Genomic DNA, 10,605 nt, shown 5'->3' on the forward strand with positions numbered 1-10,605 from the left:
ATATATAAAAAAGAAAAAAATTACATAGTTCCCATCATCTTAAAAAAAAACACAAGATATTGTGTTGTATTTCCTTCCTACTTCTATTTCAATGTATTCTACATGGTTTGTTTTTCATACCTGAAAAAATAATGAACATAAAATCATATATCCAGATTTTTTGCTAACATTAGAAAACAAGTATTTCCCTTTTTATGATAATTTCTGCCTAATCATTTTAGATGAATGTAGACAATGACATCCATTGGGTTAATTATAGTTTCCTTAGCTATTTCTTTATTGTTGGACATTTATGTTGTATCCAGTTATATTACATTTCAAATGACAGAAAGATGAACATCTCTATAATTTTCCTATATTAAGGGTTATTTTCTTAGGAAAAATTTCTAGAATTGGCATTACTGAGTAAGAGGTAATGAACACTGTAAGTCTCATTATTATCAAGTTGCTTTTCCAAGAGTGATGCCAATCCACTCTCATCCTAGCGTGTTTCTCCTGAACAGGTCAGTATCACCTAAAAAAATCTTTGCTAATAAAAGTACAACATGCTAACCCATTGTTGATAATGCATTACTTTGATTATAATGAAGCTGAACATTTTTACATGTGTTTTTAAACTGTTTATCATCATACAGTGTGCCTGAATATGTCTTTTGCTTAATTATTGCACTTATAGTACTTTTAATATCAATTTGTATGAGCCATTGATAGGGTAAAGATATTATATATGATTTCTGTGAGTTTGCTTCCCAGTATTTTGTTTGCTGAATTTTAAAATCAATTGATTAGATTAATCACACAGGGAGCATAAGCCTGACATATGATTTGCACACCTATCTTTATTTTTTCCAGGTTCATAGATTAGCAAAGAACAAAAACAACTGTTCCAGTTTCGCTAGTGCCCTGCAAAAAATAGACAAGGCAGTATTATGAACAGTTGCCATGAGCTGATGATGTTGGGGAATTCAGGAAGGGTGGGAAGGCCAAAGGCAGTGAATATGACATTCAACTATTTCCAGGATTCATTAACTCTAATTTTACGAGGGATATGATAAAATTTCTTCCATATCATTTTGTAGTTTAGATGTTTCCTTTAGAGGTAACACAGGAATCCCTCCACTGACAGTTGAGACCTTCCACAATGTCTCAGAAGAGATAAAAATATAAAGTATTTGCAGTTAAAGACTAATAGATCTTAAAAGGAGGGGAAAAAAACTTAATGTGAGAGAAGAGTCAGACAATAGTATTTTTTACATTTAGATAAAGTGAAGTTAAAAAGAAAATTAGTGTGAAAAAGTGAAATTATTCCTAGTTACGTAAAGGAACATAAGAAACCAAATCTCCTTGCGTTTGTCCTGCCTAAATGCCTTGCACTCACTGCATCAATAAATGGGCCAATATCATAATTCCTACCATGTTTCTACATGCACATACAATCAATATTAGCAGAATGAACTTGTGAGAACAACTCCTGTGGGCTACCATTCATTTAGTTAACTGAGTGATCCGCAACTTAGTTACACATTGCTGTTTTTCAAAAAACGGATGTTCATTGTCTTTACTTGGTTTTCTCCTCCCTTGAGCCTCAATCGCCTTTCCGAGAACAATGAGTCTTTCCTTTAGAGATGAGGTAGGACTAATTTATGAATCATCTTTTAAACTTACGTGTTCTGTAAATTAAAGATGGGTCAAAGACAATGTGTTTCATCATTTAATTTAGGTAATGCGTGCGTGCAGTGATTTTAAGGAAAGTCAATCCGGGAAAGATTGTCAACATCATTATTGGTCACATTTCCAGGCATTTTGAATTTCATTTAATTCTCTCAGTATTACAGAACTAGAAAGAGGAGAGACAAAAATTAACAGGCCTTCTTAAAACAATAAAGAAACATAGTAGTTAAAATTTTGTTGGATGAAGATTTCCCGGGAACACACCCATGACATCTTCAGAGGATCTCGCCAAGGTGCTTCTCCAATGGAAAACAATAAGTACATATATAAAATGGAGTAGTAAATACAGATAAAGAAAGACTCATCAATGGCAGGGATTTGGGCAGCACTCCAATCCCAAAAGGATTTCTCAAATTGACCAATCCCAATTAAAGTTTAATTATAAAAGTGACAAGCAGTCCAGTACTGGGGGAATTATAAAATGCTGTCTTAAAATCTCCCCCCACCTCCCTCCACATGTATGTTCCCTTTAACAAATTCAGTTAAATGTTGGTTAAGAGCAACTATGATGTACTATGTCACACAGATGGGGATCTGAACTCCAGCTTTACAACTGACTTAGTGAGGTTCAGTGGGATGCAAAAAGACACACAACTAGGAAGTGCCTACACTCATCTTCCTCTGCACTTTGAAGCAGACATTCCAATGCCCCGTGTTGCTATTGTCCCTCTCCCCATCTCCGTCCTTCCCCAACATACACCATCCATTTCTCAAATAACCCTCTGTTCATAACAGACCCTTACTTAAGTTTGACAGATATCAAATTTTGCATTAAAATCAGTATCTTATTTACTCGAAAGCCTGGGAGTAGATTTGAGAATCCCTTCCAGTGCTTCTATCAATGACTCTAATGCCTTTTATTGATGGGCTGATGGGGATGGATAGTGGTGGGATGGGGGGCTGTGTGGATACTGACCACGCGCTACAAAGAGTCATCAAGAATACGCCTAGTTCCACACCAAACTGTCATCACAGTAAGAAAAACTCTTTTCATGCATGAGATCCATGGGGATTGTTATAACAGAACTTTTTCTTTGAACTTTCTGGGGTGCCTAAAGTAGATATACATATTCATGGAGTGCAACAAGGAGATGGTCACTGCCCAGACAGAATTTGCAAGCCAAGGAAGAGAAACCACCATGAAAATCCATATCCTATATACTCTAAACTCATACAATTGTCTCAGTTACAGACTCCCTGAAGGAAACACAATTAAGGCATTATATGTATTGCTTTTCTATTGTTAGTTAAGTGAAGTCTTCTGTATGAATCAAACCTGCCAGCAGAAAAATGATACATTTGCTTAGCTGGGTTTCCCTCCAGAGCACATGCAAATGTGAATTCCAGATACAGTGCCTGCCAAGTACTTTTGTCATTAAAGGAGTCAGAGGTCTCATAATTAAAGCTACCACAATTAGCCCCTGGCAGTAGAAAGCTAGATAGAAACTTTAATCATGGTTTTCCTAGCTGTCATTGCTTCATTAATAACTTCTTGAGGTCTTTGGCTTTTTAACAGTGTGAAGAGCTAAATTCAAATTGTGTGGGAGTTCTTTTTAACTTGATAAAAGCTTTTTAAATGAAAGTAATTACGATTATGAAATAATGATACTAAAGATTGCATTTGTTGAGCAAGAGCTTTTGAGCACTTTGTGCATCTAATAGTATAAGAAGCATTATATATGCTGAATAGATACCCACATGGGTCTGGAGATATTCATACTGCATATGGGAAATAACTGGGTGAAGAGAGGTGTGAAAGTATGTGTGTGTGCATGTGAACACTCACATAGATCTGTCATTCAAGTTGAAAATCTCGAACATTTAGCTACTCAATAGCTAAATGTGTACGTTTTTTGTTTTTCTCATCTGTGTAAGTTTTTTTGTTTTTCAAAATTGGGGCATTTATTGTTGGCAATCAAAAAATTATGAATGCTGGGGCGCCTGGGTGGCTCAGTCAGTGTAGCACGCGACTCTTGATCTCAGGGTCGTGACTTTGAACCCCACGTTGGGTGTAGAGATTATTAAAAATAAAATCTTTAAAAAATTATGGAAGCTATCAAGAATGTCATGAAATACAAAGTTTCTAAAAGAAAATCTTCCTGTTTAAAACTCATATCACATTACACAAGGAAAAACTCTTGGAAAACAGAAGAAGGTTAGATAGGAGTTGGAGACTCTCGAAATCAGAGGAAACCAGAGACCATGCTAAACCAACCCCACACTTTAGAATTTGGCCTGTGTTTTCAAAGGCCTCCAGTTGATTATGTGAAACAAATTTATTGTTACAGTAAATGACAAAACCGAGTCCTAGAAGAATGTACAGTGTGGTCTAAGTTCTTGCCTTACTGTTGCTAACATATTTCATGAAAATTACTAGGACTTTCCTTAAGGCCTTTATGTAAAATGTAGGCTCATGACATTGATTTGGTTGTTCCTTTGTAGTTGAGAGCAAATTATCTTCTTGCCCCAATTAATGGACTGATACAACTTTTTCAATGTTCCTTTTAATTAAAAAGGATAAAAGGAAACTTCTAATTGAAATATAATTTTGTGCAAATGATAGGATATTTTATAGCTAGAATCAGTGTAATTATAAAAATAAGATGAGGGGTTTTGCCTTGAAGTATGCCTTTTTATACAGTGCTCTATTTTATTTACCCAAACCACAACTATGTATTGAATATATACTAAATACTAGATGCTATGAGAACTAGGAAGGAAAAAAAAAAACACTAAGTATAAAGTAAATCGTTAATTCTCTCTAGGATAAGTTCTAGAGATTTATTATTCTTTTTTATTTATTTATTTGCTTTCTTACCCTTCCCCCAGAAAGAGAAGTATTTGAAGTACATAGAAGCATATAGTCAGTATAAAGGATAGCCAAATAGATCAAGACAAAGGAAAATAAGGAGCAAGGGATATGATTAGGTCACAAAAATGAGTATTATATAATCCCAGAGATTTGCTTAAGGTAGATTGTGTATCAAATGATATATAAATGCAGACAGATGGCCTCATGAACCGTAAGAGTGAAAATATGCCTGTTCTTGAGAAGATTCCCAGCTTCTTCTACCAGAGATGCCAAGTGATATATTAAACACTGTCTTCTAGTCCATAGACTCCCTTTAATTAATGAATTCAAATAGCAAGTTTCATCCATCTGGTTCTTTTAAAACAAGATAACATAGGTAGAAAGTGTACAAAATGGAAAACAAAAGAACGACAAAGTGTTTTAATTTTTATTTCCTGACTGTAACCTGAAGTTTAGTATTCTGTTGTCTTTTTAAGGCAGGTTGTCAGCTGAAATGGAAACAGCTTTGATATTCTCTTAAACAATTTTAGGAACATAACTGGGATATGTCTCAGAATAGAAAGCCATCAAAGCCCATTCTACATCCATTCAGAGGTAGATCCAGGGAGAACCTATAGCAGGGTGAAAATTTCCTTCCCAAATCAGTTTTGCATCCTTTCAGCATGTGCATGAGTGAACGATCAAGGTCCCAGGGTATATGTCATAGGATTTGATGCAATAATTCTAGACCTAACTATTACTTTTTTTTTCCAATGATAAATTTTCTAAAGTAAGTGTTCTTTTTTCTTTTTCTTTTTCCAAGTTTTTATTTAAATTCCAGTTAGTTAACATATAGTGTAATGTTAGTTTCAGGAGTAGAATTTAGTGATTCCTCACTTACATGCAACACCCAGTGCCCACCCAGGAGGGCACAAGTGCCCTCCTTAATGCCCATCACCCATTTAGACCATCCCCTGCCCACCTCCCCGCCAGCAACCCTTAGTTTATTCTCTATAGCTTGACTCTCTCTTTAATCCCCCTATGTTCTTAAATTCCACATATGGGTGAAATCATATGGTATTTGTCTTTCTCTGACTGACTTAGTTCACTTAGCATTATACCATCTAGCTCTAATCATGTCGTTGCAAATGGCAAGATTTCATTCTTTTTGATGGCTGAGAAATATTCCAGTGTGTGTATGTGCATGTGTATCACCTCTTTTTTATCCATTCATCAGTTGATGGACATTTGGGCTCTTTCCATAATTTGGCTATTGTTGATGATGCTGCTATAAACATTGGAGTACATATACCCTTCGAATTAGTATTTTTGCATCCTCTGGGTAAATACCTAGTAGTACAATTGCTGGATCATAGGGTAGCTCTATTTTTAACTTTTTGAGGAACCTCCATACTATTTTCCAGAGTGACTAAACCAATTTGCATTCCCACCAAGAGTGTACAATGGTTCCCTTTTTTCCACAGCCTTGCCAGCATCTCTTGTTTCCTGCGTTGTTCATTTTAGCTATTCTGACAGGTGTGAGGTGGTATCTCATTGTGGTTTTGATTTGTATTTTCTGATGATGAGTGATGTTGAAAATCTTTTTATGTGTCTGTTAGCCATCTGGATGTCTTCTTTGGAAAAATTAGATTCAACTACTTCTAATGTAAGATTACAAGCCACCCAATTTGGCCAAAGGTAAATCATTTATACATCTATCAAATGCTTCATTGAAAACAAAGCAACTTTCTGGCCAACTCTATAAAAAATTAGCGGTGATATGTGTTCTTAGGTAAGGTATACTATATTATACTGTATTATGATATATATAATTACTAGGCTGAAAAAAATAATGGGGGATATTTGCCTAAAACAATAATTTGAATTTTAAGTAGTTACACTTTGTTCATTCTTTCTCTAACAATAACCACACAGAACAACTAGTTCATAAGGCCACTCAATTTATGATAACCATGTTATCAGCCTATAGGAAAACCCTTATTTTTCTCTTCTCATAGTAGGAGTGGGTGTATTTAATAAGTAAAAATAAAGAAATTGGTCTTTAAGGTAAAAGTTGAAGAGAGTGACAGCACATCCCACTTCATCCCTTTGAAAGTTATTGTGCATTCTGTGAGGAGATTATTTCTCCTCACCCTGACTCTTCTGTCATTAACATCCCAGTTTTACTCAGGTGTAGATTTCCTAGGGTTGCATCTGGCTCATACAGCTTATCTCAGCTAGTGGTATTTTCTAAATTCCTCTTCCCAGAGATTTCACTGACCCTAACCAAACTCCCCAAAGACTGATTTTTAAACAAGAAAATAAAATTTTATATTTATAGTGGTGGACACCCCATAAATTTAATCAGATGACTGGCTGTTAGTACCAACTTCCTTGTACCAAGTTTCCTGAGGAAAAAAATAAAATAATCTGTAGGTTGTTGGGTAAATATAGACTCAGGACAGAGAGAATTAGGAAGTTGTCAATGAGCACTTACATCAAGACTACAGTGGCCTAATGTGCTACTCTCCTTCTCACAAGGATCTCTTCCTTAGCTGCTAGAAGGTAGGTCCTTTCTCAAGAGTACTAGAGACAAATGTAATAGAATCTTCAACTTGTCTTTCCAAGATTGTGGGTGTGTTTAGACCTCGGACTTGATCAGAACTTTTCTGTTGGCCCTAGTCATTACATTACCCATCTTTACTCCACTTGTCTTCTATTTAGTCACTTGACACATATTTAGTGAAGACCTTCTTTGTGCTGAATAGGTTGCAGAAATAAAAATAGGAGTCTTACTAGTTGTAAGATGAGAATAATAATAATAATAATAATAATTTTCAGTTATATATTGAATAAGTCATGGGAATAAAAGGTACAGCATAGAAAATACAGTCAATTGTATTGTAATAGTGTATGGGGACAGAAGGTAGCTATACTTGTGGGGACCACAGCATAACATATAGAAATGTACATCTGAAACTAATGTAACATTGTGTGTCAACCATGCTCAAATAAAAATATTTTTAAAAGAATAATATTAGCTAATATTTATTGAGCATCTTATTAGTGAGGAACACTCTTCTATGAATCTCAATCCCCACAAAAATAGGTACAATGAGGAAATTGAGGAATGAGGACCAAGATGAATAGGACCTTCTTTTTGTCCTTCGAGAAGTTCATAGTCAAGTGGAGAGAGATGTTATGCATAAATGATTACCTCAACAAATATTACCTCAACATTTGTTGAAATGTAGAGAGATATAAAAGATATCACTTGGTGGGGGACAGGCAGCAAAGAGTGAATGCTTCAAAGAAAATGTAGTCTTGAAGGATGACTAGGAATTTGTCAAATGGCTAAGGGGGAAGGCATTTCAGGCAAAGGGGCAAATATACAGAGACATAAGGACACTAAATAGTAAGTATGGTATCTATTGAGAATCTTAAGTGCTTCAGAATGATTGGAGCATGGTATATTATTGGGCAGGCATGGCAGATAAGTCCTAAAAGATAGGAAACTTAAACTAACATTTTGTGGAAATTGTTCACGGTAAGGAAAGAAAAGTGTGATGTTCTCTATGCTTAAGGAAGAGATAGGAGCAAGCACCTTCCCCTGAAGGACCCATGTCACAGGCTCCAGAAAAAAGACAAAGGAACCACTTTTTCCAAAAACCACAAAGGAGGGGACTATATGAGACAGTGTGTGGAAAGATAGTAGCTACCAGGAATGGTGGTTGATGAACCGAAAGAGCCATAAACATAAAGTCAGGGCCAAATGAAATAATAGGAACAGAGGCCAGACCGACCTGAAAGGGGTCTGCTTAATATTGTGTTTTAAAACCTGAGCCATCGTTATATCAAAATCCTTTAAGATGTGTGTATCCTTTGATCTAGCAAATTGAGAATTTTTACATGAAAAAAAAAATTAAGGTTGGATATACAGTTTTAGCTACAGATATTCATCACAACATTGCTTACATAACTAAAAATCACAAGCAACTTAAATGTCTAACAATAAGGGATTGCTTAAATTATGGAAAATTCGTTCAATGGAATACAGGGCAGCTAAAAGAAATGAAAGCATATTTTATTTACAGGAAAAGAAACACACTACAAATTATTGGAGCAAAAGTAGATAACAGTATAGTCAGTATAATTGAATCTTATGTCTTTGTCCATAACAATTTCTACACAGAGAAAAATAACTGGAAGTAAATGAACCAAGGTGTTCACAGTGATTGTCTCTTGATCATAGGATTACGGTTGATTCTCAGCTTTCTGTTTTTGCTTGTCTGAGTTTGCTGATTGTTTTTAATATTGAACACGGATAATATATACAACAAGTCTGGCCTCTGTGTGGCAACTAAAGTTCATTTATTTGTCACCAAATACAGTGACTGTAGAGGCTGAGTGATTAGAGTCTACTTGACAGACTGAATATCCTGAATTGATAATTGTGATCTATCTCGATAGATAATATAATATGTGCCCTCAAATTGCCTTAAGATGTGGAAGAACCTAGAACTGCATCTGGATTGTGGCTCTGTAAGTGACAAATACAAGAAGAAGAAAAGAAGTCTTTAATAACAGAAGTCATTGATTTAACCATTAGTTTGATAATGGAAAGCATAAATTAATACCTTTGTATTGTGATAGCAGAGAGGGAAACTGAGACCCATCTGGCAAGTGAAACCCTTAAAAATTCCCTTTGATCCAGCAATTGTATTCCCAGGAGCCTCTTTCTACAGATAAGTCCACATATGCACAAAATGCCTGCCCAATGAAGTTCATTGCATTATTGTTTGTAAGAGAAAACATTTTAAAAAATCAGAATATCCATCTTAGAGAAATGGGTAGATGAATTATACCTATTTACCACATATACACATTTACCACATACCCATATACCACAATACTATGTAATTCTATGCACCACTAAAAATAACGTAATAACATGGTAAAAATCCCCTAGACACACTGGTAAGTTTTTTTTAAAAAGGCTAATTAGTGTAATATCAGTGACCCATTTATGCTTTTTTTTTTAAGATTTTATTTATTTATTTGAGACAGAGAGAATGAGAGACAGAGAGCATGAGAGGGAGGAGGGTCAGAGGGAGAAGCAGACTCCCTGCCGAGCAGGGAGCCCGATGCGGGACTCGATCCCAGGACTCCAGGATCATGACCTGAGCTGAAGGCAGTCGCTTAACCAACTGAGCCACCCAGGCGCCCCTCATTTATGCTTTAATAGAGAATCTTAAATGTTATTCTAGGATTTGCTAGGATTTGCTAGGATTTTTGATATTGCTAGGATTTTTAAAATGCATACTCAGCAGGCACTTCTGGTTTTTTTTTTCATAAACAATAAAAATCAAAGAAACAATTCTAGGAATATAGGCAGTACCATTCAATACCTAGAATTTCTGGTATATTTTAAGTAGTTAATGATTACTATGTTGTAGGATTCTCATAAATATTTATGGGATTATGTTCATGATGAATAAATAAGGCCCTTCTAAACCTTAGTGTTTTTAACCAAATTAATTGGTAGGTCTATTGGGGAATTAAAGACTATTCAAGTCTTCTCAATTTTCTTATACTTTATGAAACATAAAAATTCCCTTAAAGACAATAAAACCACACATTTCACTATGATTATCAGTTAACTTTTCCCATTTATTAACTAATTCTTTAAAAATCTTTATAAATCATGTGCATTATGTCTGGCACTGCAGCGCAGAAGGCAGAAAAGGTTTTATTCTCTGTGGAGTTCATGGTAACATCTAAATAACATCTAAATAACATGGTATGAAATTAAGGAGGAGGTTGCAGACATTAGTAGACAGATTTGTTGGTGTTTAAAGAGCCACAGACTAGTTCAAACAAAAGCAAAGTATATATAAATAAGCAATATGTAATATATGTAGATGTACATCTATATCACAAATGCATATAGATTTTATATATTTAATTATCTATATGCCTATGTTCATTTGAAAATAAATGATGCCAGGAAAGGAAGGAAGAAAGGAAGAAAGGAAGGAAGGAAGGAAGGAAGGAAGGAAGGAAGGAAGGAAGGAAGGAAGGAA

General features: G+C 35.1%; 1 protein-coding gene across 1 annotated transcript in view; it reads left to right on the forward strand.

The window, feature by feature from the left end:
- Positions 1–10,605, forward strand: part of LOC110582680 (T-cell receptor-associated transmembrane adapter 1) — a 31,654-nt gene that overhangs the window by 783 nt on the left and 20,266 nt on the right. The gene's annotated exons all lie outside the window — the stretch shown is intronic.

This window comes from Neomonachus schauinslandi, chromosome 1, assembly GCF_002201575.2.
Source record: "Neomonachus schauinslandi chromosome 1, ASM220157v2, whole genome shotgun sequence".
NCBI lineage: Eukaryota > Metazoa > Chordata > Mammalia > Carnivora > Phocidae > Neomonachus > Neomonachus schauinslandi.